This window comes from Salmo salar, chromosome ssa01 (assembly GCF_905237065.1).
Source record: "Salmo salar chromosome ssa01, Ssal_v3.1, whole genome shotgun sequence".
In the NCBI taxonomy this organism is placed as follows: Eukaryota; Metazoa; Chordata; class Actinopteri; order Salmoniformes; family Salmonidae; genus Salmo; species Salmo salar.
The window spans coordinates 17,675,484-17,697,781 of NC_059442.1; the positions used below are offsets into that span (position 1 = coordinate 17,675,484).

General features: G+C 41.9%; 1 long non-coding RNA gene across 1 annotated transcript; it reads right to left on the reverse strand.

Annotated features, from left to right (window-relative positions):
* Nucleotides 1–7,031: 7,031 nt before the first annotated feature.
* LOC106569968 (uncharacterized) lies at nt 7,032–10,790 on the reverse strand. Its single transcript, XR_006769115.1, has 2 exons — nt 9,710–10,790; nt 7,032–7,984 (listed from the first exon to the last, which is right to left on the reverse strand). It is a non-coding gene; the product is annotated as an uncharacterized lncRNA (long non-coding RNA).
* Nucleotides 10,791–22,298: the final 11,508 nt, after the last annotated feature.

Sequence of the window (22,298 nt, forward strand, 5' to 3'; positions counted from 1 at the left end):
CTGTCATCAGGGTTCAGACTCCAGTGTTTATGTCTTAAAACCAAGAGAGCCACTAACAGTATGGCTTTTATATGAAAGTGTACTTGTGACTTATGTATCTTGTATACACTATGCAGTGGAGTAAAGTAACTAAGTAAAAATACTTTGAAGTAGTTTGAGGGTTGTAGGGCACACGACCAGGGAACTATTGAAATTAAAAACGTTAACTTCATGTAAAACCTTGTGAGATGAAAATGGACATACTAAAGGGTGTGGAATATAGAGGGGTAGTCAGTGGACATTCTGAACCTTGTTTGAGTCCAGTAGGTCACATGACCAAGGAGCTATTGAAATGTGAAAGTTTGAAAAATATATAAAATCGTGTGAGATGAAAATGGACAAACAAAAGTGTGTGCAATGTATAAAGCTTGTGAGTGGATATTCTGACAGCAGGTTGAAGGTCACATGACCAGAGAGCTATTGAAATTCGAAACAATTAACCTCTATGGGCTAGGTGGGACGCTAGCGTGCCACCCGTGGTGCACTCCATCAACAGCAGGTGCATTTCAAGAGCGGCAAATTTGAATCCAAATAAATGTCAAAATTCAAATTTTTCAAACATACAACTATTTTACACCCTTTGAAAGATAAACATCTCCTTAATCTAACCACGTTTTACGATTTCAAAAAGGTTTTACGGCGAAAGCATAAATTTAGAGTATGTTAGGACAGTACATTTACAAGAGTTGTGTGTAATGTTTTGTCAAGTCAAAGACAGGGTCACCAAAACCATAAAACCAGCTAAAATGATGCACTAACCTTTTACAATCTCCATCAGATGACACTCCTAGGACATTATGTTAGACAATGCATGCATTTTTAGTTCTATCAAGTTCATATTTATATCCAAAAACAGCGTTTTACTATGGCATTGATGTTGAGGAAATCGTTTCCCTCCAATAACCGGCAGTCAAGTCAGCGTAACAAAATTAAATAATTAAAATTAGAAAACATTGGTAAAATATTATATTGTCATTTAAAGAATTATAGATTTACATCTCTTGAACGCAATCAACTTGCCAGATTTAAAAATAACCTTACTGGGAAATCACACTTTGCAATAATCTGAGCACTGCGCCCAGAAAAATACGCGTTGCGATACAGACTAGACGTCATGTTGGGGAGATCTAAAATCGAAAATACTACGTAAATAATCCATTACCTTTGATTCTCTTCATCAGATGTCACTTCCAGGTATCACAGGTCCATAACGAATGTAGTTTTGTTCAAAAAAGTTCATCATTTATGTCCAAAAATCTCCGTCTTGTTAGCACATGATCTAAGCCAGCCGGACTTCTCGTCATGAACGAGGGGAAAAAATATATTTACGTTCGTTCAAACATGTCAAACGTTGTATAGCATGAATCATTAGGGCCTTTTTTAACCAGAACATGAATAATATTCAAGGTGGACGAATGCATACTCTTTTATAACGTATTGGAACGAGGGTACCCAACATGAACTCGCGCGCCAGGTGTCTAATGGGACATCATCGTTCCATGGCTCTTGTTCGGTCAGATCTCCCTCCAGAAGACTCAAAACACTTTGTAAAGGCTGGTGACATCTAGTGGAAGCAATAGGAAGTGCCAAAATATTCCTCAGCCCCTGTGTTTTTCAATGGGATAGGTTTAAAGTCAATACAACACATCAGGTATCCACTTCCTGTCAGAAAATGTCTCAGGGTTTTGCCTGCCAAATGAGTTCTGTTATACTCACAGACACCATTCAAACAGTTTTAGAAACTTTAGAGTGTTTTCTATCCATATATAATAAGTATATGCATATTCTAGTTACTGGGTAGGATTAGTAACCAGATTAAATCGGGTACATTTTTTTTATCCAGACGTGCAAATGCTGCCCCCTAGCCCTAACAGGTTTTAAAAACAGAAAAATGCATGTAATATCACCTGAGATGAAAATGGACGAACAAAGGGGTGTGCAATATATAAGGCTAGTGAGTGGATGTTCTGAAAGTAGTTTGAAGGTTGTAGGTCACATGACCAAGGAGCTATTGAAAATAAACATTGAAAACTAATGTGAAATAACGTGAGATGAAAATGAACAAACGAAAGTTTGTGCTACATATAAGTGGATATTCTGAAAGTAGTTTGAGTGTAAGGACAGACGCTGGGAGACGAGAAGCAAGTACAGGGAGTGAACATTTTAATAAATAACGGACATGAAACAAAACACAGACAGCGTTTGAACAGGGGAAACAAAACGGCATTAATGCTGACACTGGGATCAAACAGATATATATATATATATATATATATAGGGGCAATCAACGAAGTGAAGGAGTCCAGGTGAGTCCAATATTTTTACCTTTATTTAACTAGGCAAGTCAGTTAAGAACAAATTCTTATTTACAATGACAGCCTACACCGGCCAAACTTGGACGACGCTGGGCCAATTGTGCACCGCCCTATGGGACTCCCAATCACGGCCAGTTGTGATACAGTCTTGATTTTAACCAGGTTGTCTGTAGTGACTCCTCTAGCGCTGAGATGCAGTGTCTTAGACCACTGCGCCACTTGAGAGTCCAATGAAGTGCTGCTGCGTTTAATGATGGGCAGCCTGGTGCCCTCGAGCGCCAGAGAGGGGGAGCGGGAGAAGGCGTGACATTGAGGGTTGTAGGTCATATGACTAAGGAGCTATTGAAATTTGAAACTTAAAAATTAGCGTAAAATCTCAAGAGATGCAAATTGACAAACAAAAGGGTGTACATTATGAACCAAGGCACTATTGAATTAAAACAATTACAATAAATAATCAAAAATGGTGTGAGACATAAATTGACAAAAAGTGTGTGCAATATGTGTCTCTGCAATCGGGTTAACTAGAACCCGTTTTGAAAGTTTTCGTTGTGTAATGGTTAAAGAGCTATTGAAATGTTTAAAATTAGATTTGTCACTATGTTGACAGTCCCGTAAGGAAAACTACAGGCGAATATCCGTTGAATATGTATATATATTGTATATATATTGCTCTCGCTGCTGGTGATTCTCTGATCCACTCTACGCAGACGACACCATTCTGTATACTTCTGGCCCTTCTTTGGACACTGTGTTAACAACCCTCCAGACGAGCTTCAAATGCCATACAACTCTCCTTCCATGGCCTCCAACTGCTCCTAAATACAAGTAAAACTAAATGCATGCTTTTCAACCGATCGCTGCCTGCACCTGCCCGCCCGTCCAGCATCACTACTCTGGACGGTTCTGACTTAGAATATGTGGACAACTACAAATACCTAGATGTCTGGTTAGACTGTAAACTCTCCTTCCAGACTCACATCAAACATCTCCAATCCAAAGTTAAATCTAGAATTGGCTTCCTATTTCGCAACAAAGCATCCTTCACTCATGCTGCTAAACATACCCTCGTAAAACTGACCATCCTACCGATCCTCGACTTCGGCGATGTCATTTACAAAATAGCCTCCAATACCCTACTCAACAAACTGGATGCAGTCTATCACAGTGCCATCCGTTTTGTCACCAAAGCCCCACATACTACCCACCACTGCGACCTGTACGCTCTCGTTGGCTGGCCTTCGCTTCATAATTGTCGCTAAACCCACTGGCTCCAGGTCATCTACAAGACCCTGCTAGGTAAAGTCCCCCCTTATCTCCGCTCACTGGTCACCATAGCAGCACCCACCTGTAGCACGCGCTCCAGCAGGTATATCTCTCTGGTCACCCCCAAAGCCAATTCCTCCTTTGGCCGTCTCTCCTTCCAGTTCTCTGCTGCCAATGACTGGAACGAACTACAAAAATCTCTGAAACTGGAAACACTTATCTCCCTCACTAGCTTTAAGCACCAGCTGTCAGAGCAGCTCACAGATCACTGCACCTGTACATAGCCCATCTATAATTTAGCCGAAACAACTACCTCTTCCCCTACTCTATTTATTTATTTAATTTATTTTGCTCCTTTGCACCCCATTATTTCTATTTCTACTTTGCACTTTCTTCTACTACAAATCTACCATTCCAGTGTTTTACTTGCTATATTGTATTTACTTTGCCACCATGGCCTTTTTTTGCCTTTACCTCCCTTATCTCACCTAATTTGCTCACATTGTATATAGACATATTTTTCTACTGTATTATTGACTGTATGTTTGTTTTACTCCATGTGTAACTCTGTGTTGTTGTATGTTGTTGAACTGCTTTGCTTTATCTTGGCCAGGTCGCAATTGTAAATGAGAACTTGTTCTCAACTTGCCTACCTGGTTAAATAAAGGTGAAATAAAAATTTAAAAAATATCCAACTTGAAACTGTCTTTACCTCTGTCAATTCTGTCAGGCAGAAATGAGCGATCAGGAAGGTTACCGCTCACGACCTCTACAAGCCAGAATGCTGAATAAAATTATACTTTACCGGTTGTCCGCATGGTTGGTCCTTTTGCAGGTAAGAATGTGAGAATATATCCACAGGAAAGTATAATCAAACTATTCAAAGCGCTAGAAGAGCATTAAGATTCATTTCACTGAGATAAAATGTGTTATATATTTGTCTTGTCAGAAGCTATTGAACTAAGCATACTATGTAGTTGATATACAGTGGGGGGGAAAAGTATTTGATCCCCTGCTGATTTTGTACGTTTTCCCACTGACAAAGAAAGGATCAGTCTATAATTTTAATAGTAGGTTTATTTGAACAGTGAGAGACAGAATAACAACAAAAATATCCAGAAAAACGCATGTCAAAAATGTTATAAAATGATTTGCATTTTAATGAGGGAAATAAGTATTTGACCCCCTCTGCAAAACATGACTTAGTACTTGGTGGCAAAACCCTTGTTGGCAATCACAGAGGTCAGACAGTTCTTGTAGTTGGCCACCAGGTTTGCACACATCTCAGGAGGGATTTTGTCCCACACCTCTTTGCAGATCTTCTCCAAGTCATTAAGGTTTCGAGGCTGACATTCAGCAACCAGAACCTTCAGCTCCCTCCACAGATTTTCTATGGGATTAAGGTCTGGAGACTGGCTAGGCCACTCCAGGACCTAGGGACAGACGTTCCCCAACGGAACGCCTCACCAATATCCAATGGTATAGCGTGGCGCGAAATACAAATACCTCAAAAATGCAAAACCTTCAATTTCTTTCAATTTCAACATATGACTATTTTACACCATTTTAAAGACAAGACTCTCCTTTATCTAACCACATTGTCCGATTTCAAAAAGGCTTTACAACGAAAGCAAAACATTAGATTATGTCAGGAGATTACCCTCCCAAAAATAATCACACAGCCATTTTCAAAGCAAGTATATATGTCACAAAAACCAAAACCACAGCTAAATGCAGCACTAACCTTTGATGATCTTCATCATATGATACTCCTAGGACATTATGTTATACAATACATGCATGTTTTGTTGAATCAAGTTCATATTTATATCAAAAAACAGCTTTTTACATTAGCATGTGATGTTCAGAACTAGCATACCCACCGCAAACTTCCGGTGAATTTACTAAATTACTCACGATAAACGTTGACATAAAACATAACAATTATTTTAAGAATTATAGATACAGAACTCCTTTATGCAATCGCGGTGTCAGATTTTAAAATAGCTTTTCGGTGAAAGCACATTATGCAATATTCTGAGTACATAGCCCGGCCATCATGGCTAGCTAATTTGACACCCACCAAGTTTGGCCCTCACCAAACTCAGATTTTTTGGATTACCTTTGCTGTTCTTCGTCGGAATGCACTCCCAGGACTTCTACTTCAACAACAAAAGTTGTTTTGGTTCGAAATAATCCATAGTTATATCCAAATAGCTCCGTTTTGTTCGTGTGTTCAAGTCACTATCCGAAGGGTGACGCGCCGGCGCATTTCGTGACAATAAATTTCAAAATATTCCATTACCGTACTTCGAAGCATGTCAAACGCTGTTTAAAATACATTTTTATGCTATTTATCTCGTAAAATAGTGATAATATTCCAACCGGGCGACGTTGTATTCGTTCAAACACTGAAAGAAAAACATGGAGACGTCTCGTGCATGCGCGCTCCTGGTGTCATTGTTCTCAGCAGGACCACTCACAAAAACCCCTGCTGTTTTTCGCCCAGAGACTGGAGAGCTCTCATTCCACTTTATGGCGTTTTCTGAGAGCCAATGAAAGCCTTACAAAATGTCACGTTACAGCAGAGATGCTGTATTTTTGATAGAGATGCCCTAGAAGGAGAACAAATTGTCAGACAGGGCACTTCCTGAATAGAATCTTCTCAGGTTATGGCCTGCCATATGAGTTCTGTTATACTCACAGACACCATTCAAACAGTTTTAGAAACTTTAGAGTGTTGTCTATCCAAATCTACTAATTACATGCATATTCTAGTTTCTCGGCAGTAGTAACCAGATTAAATCGGGTACGTTTTTTTATCCGGCCGTGAAAATACTGCCCCCTATCCCAAACAGGTTAATGTGCTTCTTCTTGAGCCACTCCTTTGTTGCCTTGGCTGTGTGTTTTGGGTCATTGTCATGCTGGAATACCCATCCACGACCCTTTTTCCATGCCCTGGCTGAGGGAAGGAGGTTCTCACCCAAGATTTGACGGTACATGGCCCCGTCCATCGTCCCTTTGATGTGGTGAAGTTGTCCTGTCCCCTTAGCACAGGGGTCGGCAACCCAAAATGTTGAAAGAGCCATATTGGACCAAAAAAACAAAAAACAAATCTGTCTGGAGCCGCAAAAAATTAAAAGCCTTATATAAGCCTTATAATGAAGGCAACACATGCTGTAAGTGTCTATATTAGCTATTTTAGCCTACTATCAAAATGATAAGTAGGCTACAAATACATAATGAGCATTCATGATTAAACGTTTATTTTACCTGCAGCGCTTCCTGGAGAGAATGACACACCACGTGACTACTCTGCTGTACGATGGTGCTTTAAGTTTAACTTCCATTATAATATTAATGTATTAAGTTTCGTTGCATTGATGAAATTATAGAAATACAATACAGAAATCAGATTTTTGATGTCATTTTTATTTTAGGATTTGAAAAAACAACAACAAAATGTGCAACGTGCATAATAGGCCTCCTGTAATTTCAGACCTCCCCATGGAAATAAAATGCAGTCCTTTTCAATCCTCAATAATACCATACAATCCTCTTCTCTTTTCCCCCTTATCTGGGCAACAGACAGAGTGCAGTAAAACAGCAGCCTTTTGAAAAGCTAAAGTATATAACATTTAAATAATACAGTTTAAGTTCGATTTGCATTATCCTCTTCTCTTTAGTTTTCTGCAAATGTGCAAGGGTAAAATGCAGCAGCACCCTCTTCTCTTTTGACATGCACAATACAATGCAGCCATCCTCGGACCTGAGCAACAAAACACAATAATATCCCTATGTGTCATTCCAAATATATACTGACAAAAATCCGAAATCACTTTATAAAAACAGCCACTTTGTTACTAAATATGTGCCTATGACAGGATTGTGTTCTTACCCGTTTAATGTGACTTCTGTTTTCGGACATCACTGGACAGCTTCTCAACATCGGGCATGTAAGATGTAACTTTAATCTTCACGCAGGACTGCAAGCTCTCATCTGTGAGGCGGGTGCGGTATTTGGATTTTATGTAGTTCATGTTTGAGAATATCTGCTCGCACAGGTATTTTGATCCAAAGATGGATAATACTCAAAATGCATATTTCTTCATGTTCCTATAACTGTCAGGAAGAATGGAAATGTCTTTCCACGTTACTCTTTTTGTTATTTGACAACTTCTCATTACAAAGCAGACATGCAGGCAATCCTTCCGCATTGGCAATGAAAGCAAATGATTCGGTCCAAGAACTGTGGAATCCTCTGTTCTCCTCAGCTATCTTTCTCTTTTTCCCTTTGGGATCCATGGCCCATGACACACCCGCCGGTTTGTTTGCAACAGCCACCTGTCTGGCACTACGTCGAGCTGAAAGAAACGTGTGTCGCAGGCTATGACGTAAATCTTCGTTGACAGAAATGTTGTAATTAAATATTTATTATACACATTTTTACAGCATTGGATAATAAATTATATTAAAACAAAAAATATATTCACACCATCTTTTTCCATTTTCATATTTTTGAAAATGCTCCAGGGAGCCACTAGGGCGGCGCTAAAGAGCCGCATGCGGCTCTAGAGCCGCGGGTTGCCGACAACCGCCTTAGCAGAAAAACACCACCAAAGCATAATGTTTCCACCTTCATGTTTGACGGTGGGGATGGTGTTCATGGGGTTATAGGCCGCATTCCTCCTCCTCCAAACACGGCAAGTTGAGTTGATGCCAAAGACCTCCATTTTGGTCTCATCTGACCACAACACTTTCACCCAGTTGTCCTCTGAATCATTCAGATGTTCATTGGCAAACTTCAGATGGGCATGTATATGTGCTTTCTTGAGCAGGGGGACCTTGCGGGCGCTGCAGGATTTCAGTCCTTCACGGCGTAGTGTGTTACCAATTGTTTTCTTGGTGACTATGGTCCCAGTTGCCCTGAGATCATTGACAAGATCCTCCCGTGTAGTTCTGGGCTGATTCCTCACCGTTCTCATGATCATTGCAACTCCACGAGGTGAGATCTTGCATGGAGCCCCAGGCCGAGGGATATTGACAGTTCTTTTGTGTTTCTTCCATTTGCGAATAATCGCACCAACTGTTGTCACCTTCTCACCAAGCAGCTTGGCGATGGTCTTGTAGCCCATTCCAGCCTTGTGTAGGTCTACAATCTTGTCCCTGACATCCTTGGAGAGCTCTTTGGTCTTGGCCATGGTGGAGAGTTTGGAATCTGATTGATTGCTTCTGTGGACAGGTGTATTTTATACAGGTAACAAGCTGAGATTAGGAGCACTCCCTTTAAGAGTGTGCTCCTAATCTCAGCTCTTTACCTGTATAAAAGACACCTGGGAGCCAGAAATCTTTCTGATTGAGAGGGGGTCAAATACTTATTTCCCTCATTAAAATGCTAATCAATTTATAACATTTTTGACATGCGTTTTTCTGGATTTTTTTGTTGTTATTCTGTCTCTCACTGTTCAAATAAACCTACCATTAAAATTATAGACTGATCATTTCTTTGTCAGTGGGCAAACGTACAAAATCAGCAGGGGATCAAATACTTTTTTCCCTCACTGTACAACTAACCTCTCTTTCACACACACAGTGACACCCTGAGCTCTCACAGTCACTGCGACTGGGCTTCCACCCTTCTTACAGGTCTGGCCAATGTACCGTTACACTAGGGTTTTACCCTCCACAGGACTACCCTGTTCAGGACTTCCCCTCTCTCTATGAGATTTTACCCTCCACAGGCTTTCTGCTCAGGACTTATCTGTGAGATTTTACTCTCCACAGATCTATTCTGCTCGGGACTTACTCTTGAAATTTTATATCAGCCTGGATCTCGCAGAGGAAAACCTCCACTTGGGTCCTATACTTATGGAACCTACCCTACACCATAGTTTTATCTGGATCTCGCAGAGGAAAACTTCCACTCGGAACCTATCCTCATGGAACCTACCCTACACCAGTTGTTAAACAATGGGCCTACCGAATTAAACTCATGCTCTCCAGGTCCGTATCCTATAATTGTTCAGCCTATGATTCTCATCTCCCCAAGATGTCAAAATGAGTGGAAACAGGTATAGGAATTCGCCTACCTTGTTTGTTGCCAGCTCTGCTCCACTGATCTGGACTCTTTGGTTTGACTACAAATCATGGTGAACCCTCCTCGCAGCGCTATCTTTTAGGTTCTAATTTTGAGTAAATAACTCACGGACACTGGAGAAGCTTAACCAAGTTTAATTCTTCCCAAAGGGTCGATACAGCTGTAATTCAAACACAGACATGGCTTCCCCCGTGGTAGTATTCATTCCCCACTTTGGGTGGAGTCTCCTCCTTATCGCTAAACATTGCATCATTATTGCTGAGCAGGGAGCTGAGTGATATGATCCTTCAACAGTTTCTCCCCTTATCAGTACTGCCACATGTGATCGTGTTCCCTGCACTCAGCCCCTCCCAAACTTCATTATGGCACCCCTCATGTCTCTTTTGTAACTAATGTTCCTATAATTCTGAGTATAACAATGTTCCAAGTTTAACCCCAAATCCAACACCAGGACAAAAATAGTAAACCCCATCAATGCTCCAAATGTGGGAGAGGGTTCACCAAAATTGTTTTTTTTCAAAAAACATCAGGAATCCCATGTTGAAGAGTGGCCTTACCACTGCTCTCTGTGTATGACGGGTTTCATTTCAGCGTTACGCTTTAAGGTACATCAGCAAAACTATGCAAAAGAGGCGCGTTCTCAAAAAGTGTGCGCGTTCTCAGTTTAAGAAGGAATATTATGAGAAAACATAACCCACAGAGGTCATAAATGCCCTGACTGTAGGACGGAGTTCAATTTATTAAGTGAATTTCAAACTCACCAGCATCAAGTACATAAAGAAAGGAGTCTTCACAATTTTTTTCAGTGTGGTTATACTGCCATGAATGCATAAAGAAGCACCAGCAAATTCATACAGGTGAAAAGCCGTCCGTCTGCTCAACCTTGGAGAAGAGCTCTGTCGAATCAGAAGTCCCGAAAACAGACCAGCGAAGTCGTACAGAGGAGAAGCCTTTCTCCTGCTCTGACTGTGGGAGAGGCTGGCTATAAGTCGTCATTAAGCCTAGAGCTACACCGACGAAAAATGCATAAAGGAGAAAAGCCTTATGTGGGGAGTGTTTCATGACACTGTGACGCCTAGAGGCACATCAGTGACTACTGAGCCACACCTCAAAACCTCATGGAATTGTGGGTGTTGAGACACAAGAGGATTTTAACGGGTGTCGTCGTAATGAGACCAAGGTGCAGCGGAGGATGTGTGTTCATCTTAGATATTTAATGAAAAAAGGAGAACACTATACAAAAATAAACCAAAGACGACAGCAAAACAGTCCCGTCAGGAAAAACTCTCAACAGAAAACAGTAGACAGAAACAATCACCCACAAAAACCCAAAGGAAAAACAGGCTACATATGTGTGACTCCCAATCAGCAACAACAAACTACAGCTGTGCCTGATTGGAAGCCACACGGCCAAAATCAACGAAACAAACCAACCTAGAAAAAAGAACATAGAATGCCCACCCAATGTAACACCCTGGCCTAACCAAAATAAAGAAGAAAAACCCCTCTCTATGGCCAGGGCGTTACAAGGATGGTGGTATTGAAAGTGGAAGAAGTAAGTATGGCCCGAATGACTTGGTGATCACTACTGGGCCAAGCTGCAAAGTTGTAAGTAAAATTGTGCAGCAGTGCTGATTAGGATGAGTTTTTCATATGAGATTTTATGGATGGGGGACCAGGGCATATAAACATATGATCTAAAAAAGGCGACGTGTCGCGCTGCATGAGGCAAATGGTGGTCACACCAGATACTGACTGGTTTTTGGATCCACGCCCCTACACATGATTGTAGCTAGGAATTATGGGTGCAACAGCTGGCATTAGCATAGAGGCAGGCTTTCCATTAATTATACTGAACAAAAATATAAACGCAACATATTACAGTTCATAAGAAAATCAGTCAATTTAAATAAATTCACTAGGCCCTAATCTATGAATTTCACGGATGCAAAACTGAAAGCGCGAACCATCGCATTTAACCACATTTAAGCGTGTTAACCCTCGCAAGATTGCCGGCCCAGACGGCATCCCTAGCCGCGTCCTCAGAGAATGCATAAACCAGTTGGCTGGAGTGTTTACGATCATATTCAATCTCTCCCTATCACAGTATGTTGTCCCCACATGCTTCAAGATGGCCACCATTGTTCCTGTACCCAAGAAAGCAAAGGTAACTGAACTAAATGACTATCGCCCCGTAGCACTCACTTCTGTCATCATCAACTGCTTTGAGAGACTAGTGAAGGATCATATCACTTCTACCTTACCTGACACCCTAGACCCTCTTCAATTTGCTCACCACCCCAATAGATCCACAGACAATGCAATCGCCATCGCACTGCACACTGCCCTATCCCATCTGGACAAGAGAAACACCTTTGTAAGAATGCTGTTCATTGACTCTAGCATAGCATTCAACACCATAGTACCCTCCAAGTTCATCGTTAAGCTCGAGGCCCTGGTTCTGAATCCCGCCCTATACAACTGGGTCCTGGACTTCCTGATGGGCCGCCCCCAGGTGGTGAAGGTAGGAAATAACACTTCCACTTCGCTGATCCTTAACACTGGGGCCCTACAAGGATGCATGCTCATCCCCCTCCTGTACTCCCTGTTCACCCATGACTGCGTGGCCACGCACATCTCCAACTCGATCATCAAGTACAGACGACACAACAGTAGTAGGCTTAATTACCAACAATGATGAGACAGCCTACAGGGAGGAGGTGAGGGCCTTGGGAGTGTGGTGCCAGGAAAATAACGTCTCACCCAATGTCAACTAAACTAAGGAGCAGATTGTGGACTAAAGGAAACAGCAGAGGGAACACCCCCTATCCATATCGACGGGACCGAAAGCTTTAAGTTCTTCGGCGTACATATCAATGACAAACTGAAATGGTCCACCCACACAGACAGTGTAGTGAAGAAGGCGTAACAGCGCTTCTTCAACCTCAGGAGGCTGAAGAAATGTGTCTTGGCCCCTAAAACCCTCACAAACTTTTACAGATGCACAATTGAGAGCATCCTGTCAAGCTGTATCACTGCCTGGTATGGCAACTGCACCGCCCGCAACCGCAGGGCTCTCCAGAGGGTGGTGCGGTCTGCCCAACGCATCACCGGGGGCAAGCTACCTGCCCTCCAGGACACCTACAGTACCCGATGTTACAGGAGGGCCAAAAAGATCATCAAGGACAACAACCACCCGAGCCACTGCCTGTTCACCCCGCTATCATTCAGAAGGCGAGGCAAGGTCAGTACAGGTGTATCAAAGCTGGGACCCGAGAGACTGAAAAACTGCTTCTATCTCAAGGCCATCAGACTGTTAAATAGCCATCACTAGCACATTAGAGGCTGCTGCCCTATATACATAGACTTGAAATCACTGGTGTGATGCACGTCATAGAGAGGAGACCAAAGTTCAGCGTGGTAAGTGCTCATGATTACATTTTATTATTACTCAGAACACTAAACAAAATAACAAACAAAGGAAAAACGAACGTCACGTTCTGCAGGCTTTCACTGAGCTGACAAAAACAAGATCCCACAACTGAAGATGGGAAAAAGGGCTGCCTAAGTATGATTCCCAATCAGAGACAACGATAGACAGCTGCCTCTGATTGGAAACCATACTCGGCTAAAACAACAAAAACTAGATTGTCCACCCCACCGCACACCCTGACCTAACCAAACTAGAACAAATAAAACGTCTCTCTAAGGTCAGGGCGTGACAACTGGCCACTTTAATAATGGAACACTAGTCACTTTAATAATGTTTACATATTTTGCATTACTCATCTCATATGTATATACTGTATTCTGTCCTATTCTACTGTATCTTAGTCTATGCCACTCTGACATCGCTCGTCCAAATATTTATATATTCTTAATTCCATTCCTTTACTTTAGATTGTGTATATTGTTAGATATTACTGCACTGTTGGAGCTGGAAACACAAGCATTTCGCTACATCTGCAATAACATCTGCTAAACATGTATATATGACAAATAGAATTTGATTTGATTTGACTGGGAATACAGGTATGCATCTGTTGGTCACAGATAGCTCCAGCATTAGGTTTGGTAAAATAAATCCCCAATTGTAAGAACCCTATTTTACTATGACATCACATTGTAAACAATGAGCCTAACAGATTATCATTGTACATTGCCAAAACTGAACTGTTTTGTAGATGTTTTTGTTGATTTGATTTTCACATTAATGTATTCTTGCAAACCTAATAGGTAAGTTTTACCCAAGGTTTCACTCGAGAATTGGAAGATAAATCGTTGAGCTAGCCGCTTGTCACGTCCTGACCAGTGAAAAGGGTCATTTTGCCATAGTAGAATGGTCAGGGCGTGGCAGGGGGGTTGTTTTGTGTGTTTTGGGGTTGGTTTGTTTCTAGGGGAATTTGTTCTAGTTTTCTGTTTCTATGTTTCATTTTCCATGTGTGGCCGAGTATGGTTTCCAATCAGAGGCAGGTGTCTTTCGTTGTCTCTGATTGGAAGCCATACTTAGGCAGCCTGTTTTTCTTTGGGTTTTCTGGGTGGTTGCTTTCTGTTTAGTATGTTAGGATACCTGACAGAACTGTTTGGCTGTCGTTTGTTTTTCTTTGTGAAGTGCTTTTTTTTAATTCAAAAATAAAAGATGAGCACTCAACACGCTGCGCCTTGGTCTGTTCACTACGACACCTGTGACAGCCGCTAGTATTTACCTCCCTTTCGAAAGTGTCAAGCAGTGATGTAATAGTGAAAAATGTTGTTGCTTTTTATAATGCAAAATCTTCTCATTCTCTCAGGAGGAACCAAGGACCATCGACATGGAAAAAGAAGAAGAACAAAAGGGAGAAGAAGAATGCTAATAAAAGGAAAATATGGCTGTCTCGAATGTGGGAAGCCAGGTTAAAAGACAGCAGATTACCCACACGGGAAAGCAGCCTTACCACTGCTCTATGTCAAATCAAATCAAATTTTATTTGTCACATGAGCTGAATACAACAGTAAAATGCTTAATTACAAGCCCTTAACGAACAGTGCAGTTTTAAGAAAATACGCACTACCCTCTAGTGTCTTGCGGTCGGAGGCCGAGCAGTTGCCATACCAGGCAGTGATGCAACCCGTCAGGATGCTCTCGATGGTGCAGCTGTAGAACCTTTTGAGGATCTGAGGACCCATGCCAAATCTTCTCAGTCTCCTGAGGGGGAATAGGTTTTGTCGTGCCCTCTTCACGACTGTCTTGGTGTGTTTGGACCATGTTAGTTTGTTGGTGATGTGGACACCAAGGAACTTGAAGCTTTCAACCTGCTCCGCTACAGACCCGTCGGTGAGAATGGGGGCGTGCTCGCTCCTCCTTTTCCTGTAGTCCACAATCATCTCCTTTGACGTGATCACGTTGAGGGAGAGATTGTGGTCCTGGCACCACACTGTGAGGTCTCTGACCTCCTCCCTATAGGTTGTCTCGTTGCTGTCGGTGATCATAATGATGGTGTTGGAGTCATGCCTGGCCGTGCAGTCATGAGTGAACAGGGAGTACACGAGGGGACTGAGCACGCACCCCTGCGGGGCCCCCGTATTGAGGATCAGCGGGGCGGATGAGTTTTTACCTACCCTTACCACCTGGGGGCGGCCCGTCAGGAAGTTCAGGATCCAGTTGCAGAGGGAGATGTTTAGTCCCAGGGACCTTAGCTTAGTGATGAGCTTTGAGGGCACTATAGTGTTGAATGCTGAGCTGTAGTCAATGAATAGCATTCTCACATAGGTGTTCCTTTTGTCCAGGAGTGAAAGGGCAGTGTGGAGTGCAATAGAGATTGCATCATCTGTGGATATGTTGGTGCGGTATGCAAATTGGAGTGGGTCTAGGGTTTCTGGGATAATGGTGTTGATGTGAGCCATGACCAGCCTTTCAAAGCATTTTATGGCTACAGACGTGAGTGCTACAGGTTGGTAGACATTTTGACAGGTTACCTTAGTGTTCTTGGGCACAGGCACTATGATGGTCTGCTTGAAACATGTTGGTATTACAGACTCAGACAGGGGCAAGTTGAAAATGTCAGTGAAGACACTTGCCAGTTGGTCAGCGCATGCTGCAGTACATGTCCTGGTAATCCATCTGGCCCTGCAGCCTTGTGAATGTTGACCTGTTTCAAGGTCTTACTCATATCGGCTGCGGAGAGCGTGATCACACAGTCGCCCGGAACAGCTGGTGCTCTCATGCATGTTTCAGAGTTACTTGTCTCGAAGCGAGCATAGAAGTTATTTAGCTTGTCTGGTAGGCTTGTGTCACTGGGCAGCTCTCGGGTGTGCTTCTTTTGTAGTCTGTAATAGTTTGCAAGCCCTGCCACATCCGATGAGCGTCGGAGCTGGTGTAGTACGATTCGATCTTAGTCCTGTATTGATGCTTTGCCTGTTTGATGGTTCGTCGGAGGGCATAGCGGGATTTCTTATAAGCTTCCTGGTTAGTGTCCCGCTCTTTGAAAGTGGCAGCTCTACCCTTTAGCTCGGTGCGGATGTTGCCTGTAATCCATGGCATCTGTTTGGGGTATGTACTGTACGTACAGTCACTGTGGGGACAACGTCATCAATGCACTTATTGATGAAGCCAGTGACTGATGTGGCGTACTCCTCAATGCCATCGGAAGAGTCCCGGAACATATTCCAGTCTGTGCTAGCAAAACAGTCCTGTAGTTTAGCATCTGCTTCCTCTGACCACTTTTTTATTGATCGAGTCACTGGTGCTTCCTGCTTTAATATTTGCTTGTAAGAAGGAATCGGGGATAGAATTATGGTCAGATTTGCCAAATGGAGGGCAAGGGAGAGCTTTCTATGCATCTCTGTGTGTGGATTAAAGGTGGTCTAGAGATTTTTTCCCTCTAGCATGTGTCCAAAGACTTTCAAAACAGCCAATTACATAAAGTTACAAAAACGACGACATACAGGAGAGAACTGTTACCCCAGCTCTCATTGTGGGAAGTGATGCCCCACTTCACAAGGCCTGAAAAGTCATGAGAAGACCCACACCCAACTGAAGAAGAGCTATAAATGCTGTAGGATGAAGTTTCATACATTAAAAAGATTACAAGTACACCAGAAACGACATGAAGGAAAGAAGCCTTACTCCTGCCTTGAGTGTAGGGAGAGTTACACCTCGCCACACTACCTATTCTGTTGAAGTCGGAAGTTTACATACACCTTTGCCAAATACATTTAAACTCCTTTTTTCACAATTCCTGACATTTAGTCCGAGTAAAAAATCCCTGTCTTAGGTCAGTTAGGATCACCACTTTATTTTAAGAATGTGAAATGTCAGAATAATAGTAGAGAGAATGATTTATTTCAGCTTTTATTTATTTCGTCACATTCCCAGTGGGTCAGAAGTTTACATACACTCAATTAGTATTTGGTAGAATTGCCTTTAAATTGTTTAACTTGGGTCAAACTTTTCGGGTAGACTTCCACAAGCTTCCCACAATAAGTTGGGTGAATTTTGGCCCATTTCTCCTGACAGAGCTGATGTAATGGAGTCAGGTTTGTAGGCCTCCTTGCTCGCACACACTTTTTCAGTTCTGCCCACAAATGTTTTATAGGATTGAGGTCAGGGCTTTGTGATGGCTACTCCAATACCTTGACTTTGATGTCCTTAAGCCATTTTGCCACAACTTTGGAAGTATGCTTGGGGTCATTGTCCATTTGGAAGACCCATTTGCGATAAAGTTTTAACTTCCTGACTGATGTCTTGAGATGTTGCTTCAATATATCCACATCATTTTCATTTTCCTACCTCATGATGCCATCTATTTTGGGAAGTGCACCAGTCCCTCGTGTAGCAAAGCACCCCCACAACATGATGCTGCCACCCCGTGCTTCACGGTTGGGATGGTGTTTTTCGGCTTGCAAGCATCCCCCTTTTTCCTCCAAACAAAACAATGGTCATTATGGCCAAACAGTTCTATTTTTGTTTCATCAGACCAGAGGACATTTCTCCAAAAAATACGATCTTTGTCCCCATGTGCAGTTGCAAACCGTAGTCTGGCTTTTTTATGACGGTTTTGGAGCAGTGGCTTCTTCCTTGCTGAGCAGTCTTTCAGCTTATGTCAATATAGGACTCGTTTTACTGTGGATACTTTTGTACCTGTTTCCTCCAGCATCTTTACAAGGTCCTTTGCTGTTGTTCTGGGATTGATTTGCACTTTTCGCACCAAAGTACGTTCATCTCTAGGAGACAGAACGCATCTCCTTCCTGAGCGGTATGACAGCTGCGTGGTCCCATGGTGTTTATATGTACTATTGTTTGTACAGATGAACGTGGTACCTTCAGCCGTTTGGAAATTGCTCCCAAGGATGAACCAGACTTGTGGAGGTCTACAATTGTTTTTCTGAGGTCTTGGCTGATTTCGTTTGATTTTCCCATGATGTCAAGCAAAGAAGCACTGAGTTTGAAGGTAGGCCTTGAAATACATCCACAGGTACACCTCCAATTGACTTAAATGATGTCAATTAGCCTATCAGAAGCTTCTAAAGCCATGACATAATTTTCTGGAATTGTCCAAGCTGTTTAAAGGCACAGTCAACTTAGTGTATGTAAACTTCTGAACCACTGGAATTGTGATACAGTGAATTATAAGTGAAATAATCTGTCTGTAAACAATTGTTGGAAAAATGACTTGTGTCGTGCACAAAGTAGATGTCCTAACCAACTTGCCAAAACTATAGTTTGTTAACAAGAAATTTGTGGAGTGGTTGAAAAATGAGTTTTAATGACTCCAACCTAAGTGTATGTAAACTTCCGACTTAAATGTACTATTAGAATCCATAGCACTTATTTGACTTGTTAAGCAAGTTTTTACTCCTGAACTTATTTAGGCTTGCCATAACGAATGGGTTGAATACTTTTTGACTCCAGACATTTCAGCTTAAATTATTATTTTATTTTCTAAAAACATATTTCCACTTTGACGTTATGGGGTGTTGTGTGTGGGTGTGTGGGCCAGTGACACAAAATCTCAATGTTATCCATTTTAAATTCAGACTGTAACAACAAAATGTGGGAAAAGTCAAGGGGTGTGAATACTTTCTAAATGCCAGAATGGTCACATCAGTGCATCCCATAGAGATAGATGGAGAACACTACTTGGAAATAACCCATAGTTTGTATAGAGATTGCCATTGATGGCTTCCAACCTTTTTAAAGTAGTCAACTGGGTGGGAGTTCTATGGGTTAAGGAAAGATCACATGATTCCATCCAGGTCATCAGGAAGAAACAGCCAATTAATTATACTTGTGAGGAGGTCAGAGACCTGGCCGTGTGGTGCCAGGACAACAACCTCTCCCTCAAAGTGATCAAGACAAAGGAGATGATTGTGGACTACAGGAAAAAGAGGACCGAGCACACCCCCATTCTCATCGACGGGGCTGCAGTGGAGCAGGCTGAGAGCTTCAAGTTCCTTGGTGTCCACATCACCAACAAACTAACATGGTCCAAGCACACCAAGACAGTCGTGAAGAGGGCACGACAAAACCTATTCCCCCTCAGGAGACTGAAAAGATTTGGCATGGGTCCTCAGATCCTCAAAAGGTTCTACAGCTGCACCATCGAGAGCATCCTGACTGGATGCATCACTGCCTGGTATGGCAACTGCTCGGCCTCCGACCGCAAGGCACTACAGAGGGTAGTGCGAACGGCCCAGTACATCACTGGGGCCAAGCTTCCTGCCATCCAGGACTTCTATACCAGACTGTTCTCTCTGCTACCGCACGGCAAGCGGTACCGGAGCGCCAAGTCTAGGTCCAAGAGGCTTCTAAACAGCTTCTACCCCCAAGCCATTAGACTCCTGAACACCTAATCAAATGGCTACCCAACTATTTGCATTGCCTCTCCCCCTCTTTTACACCGCTGCTACTCTCTGTTGTTATCATCTATGCATTGTCACTTTAATAACTCTACCTACATGTACATATTACCTCAACTAACCGGTTCCCCTGCACATTGACTCTGTACCGGTACCCCCCTGTATATAGTCTCGCTATTGTTATTTTAATGCTGCTATTTAATTACTTGTTACTTTATTTCTTATTCTTATCCGTTTTTTTTTTTTTTTTTACTGCATTGTTGGTTAGGGGCTCTTAAGTAAGAATTTCACTGTAAGGTCTACACCTGTTGTATTTGGCGCATGTGACTAATAAAATTTGATTTGATTTGACATTCAATAACTGCAGGTGGCAGTAAGTGGCAGTAAGTTCAGACAACATACTCCATGTGGCAGTATGCATCTTTTCAGTTTGTTTACCAACTCATAGCAGTGTTAGATGAGCAAAATGGAATACTTAAAAATGGAGCTGGCCTCAATGGCGCTGCCCGTGCTCTCACAGATGCCATAATGAGACAGATACAAAGCTGAGTCTATGGTGCATCCTTGACATTAACATCTAAAACCAGATAGAAATGATAATGATATATTTTTAAATAACTGCCCTTTTTCTGGCACGCAAATTGCTTTGATTAACAAATCAGTCCTAAAGCAAATCCCGATATAGCCCTGGAACAAAATTATTTCCCACTGTGGCAGTGGCGTGTATTCATGGATGCCAAGGGAGGCCAGGCTTCCCCAAAGAATTGACCAAGACAAAAACATAAAATAATGTATCTTTCGTCTCTCTGTGTTTTCATAATTTTCCTTCAATTCGCAAGAGGCTGAATGTATATGGGATTATAATGATGACAGAACTACCTGAGTTTATTTTTTTATTTCGTGGTTGCACATTGAGATTCGTGGTTGCAAGTACGATTCGCAAATGTGTAATTTAATTTCGCAAGCTTGTATCATGATGTGTGAAAGATTTAACAACAGTCGCAAACTTGTGACATTTCAATACATTCAATAAGATTTGCAAACATAATTTATTTTCAGAATTATTGCAAGTCCATTTATGGCTATCAATATTGTTGTTTGAATCAAAAATACACTTGCAGATTTTGAATCTGCACACGCTCTATCACTGTCACATGCTGTAACAAGAGCCTGGATGGTGACACATCTGCTTCAAGTTGCCTGACTGAATACGTGGGCTGTCGTAGAAATATTCGTCCAATAATATTTCTCAGATACCGGAACTTGTGAATTCAAGGTAGACTTTATTACAAAGTAACAAGCCGAGCTGGTCCATGGATCAACTGTCTTCCCAGCCTCGGCACACTCCTTGTATACAGTTTTCATCCTTACATCACATACATAGTTACTCCTCTTTATGTTAATGATCAACTCTTTTTGGCTTCGCGCCACTATTGTTTGAGGTGGGGGTTTTCCCGCCTCTACAAATCATTTAACACTCTACAAATCATTGAACCGATTATATTGGTGGCGCAACTGTGACAGTTTGGTAAAAAAAAATAATAGGGGCCTTTCCAGGCTGCAGTCACAAGTACAATCATTATTTAGATCATATCAGCACCCAACAGGCTATAGTCATAAGTACATTCATTCTATTGATTCTGACACTTCTTATCCAGGCATGCATCTGGATTACAATGTGTGTCTATGTAACGGTCTTCGTCGTCCTAGGATGAAGGGGAAGAGAAATCAGACCAAAATGCAGCGTGGTAAGTGTTCGTCATTTTCATGTTAAAACTGAACACTAATGCGACAAGCAAACAAAAGAACAACCGAACAGTTCTGTCAGGTGCAAAACACTAAACAGAAATTAACCACCCACAAAACCCAAAGGAAAACAGGCTGCCTGAGTATGGCTCCCAATCAGCAACAACGATATACAGCTGTCCCTGATTGAGAGACATACCCGGCCGAAACAAAGAAATACCAAACATAGAAAAAAGGACATAGAATGCCCACCCCAACTCACGCCCTGACCAACCAAAATAGAGACATAAAAGGATCTCTAAGGTCAGGGCGTGACAGTCTATTTATTTTGTATATTGGCTTTTCTTATGCTATACAGGTGTGGTTACAGGTTCCTTTAAAGCTTTTAATGATTCTGTTTTATTACATTAATATTTCACAATATGCTACTGAAAAATCGCCATAGGCCTTCAGTGGTACCTTCCCCTTTGTTGACTGCAAGAGTCTCCTTATCTCTGTCTAGTAGCCATTTAAGATGTATGTAACAACTCAAATATTTACATCAGTTATTTTTCAGAGCTGATCTGATTGGTCAAAATACCAACTCGTGAAAAAAATATCAGAATTGGGCTGCCAGTCTAAACGCAGCCTATTTGTCCTATTCTTCAGTCTTGTTTGGGATATATATTTCACTTGGCATACCTGTGTGACGTCTTATATACATGAATACAAATGTATTCACCCTAGATATGAGACGTTCATTGATTTTAAACCTTTTTGAATCATAAGCTCTGTATTTTCTTGATGGAGAAAGTCTGCATGTTGTCAGATGTAGTTAGTAAAAATAACATTTTTTACAAGAGTAGTTTATTTTTTATAGCCTTGATCGTTGCATCCTTCCTCAGGGAACTGTCTGCTGATAGCTGACAACATGGTGGCAGTTTTGCTATAGTGCTCCAGACTTCCATGGCCGAGGCTCCTCTGGTTTTGACCTTTTGCCTGTCCACGACCCTTCTCTT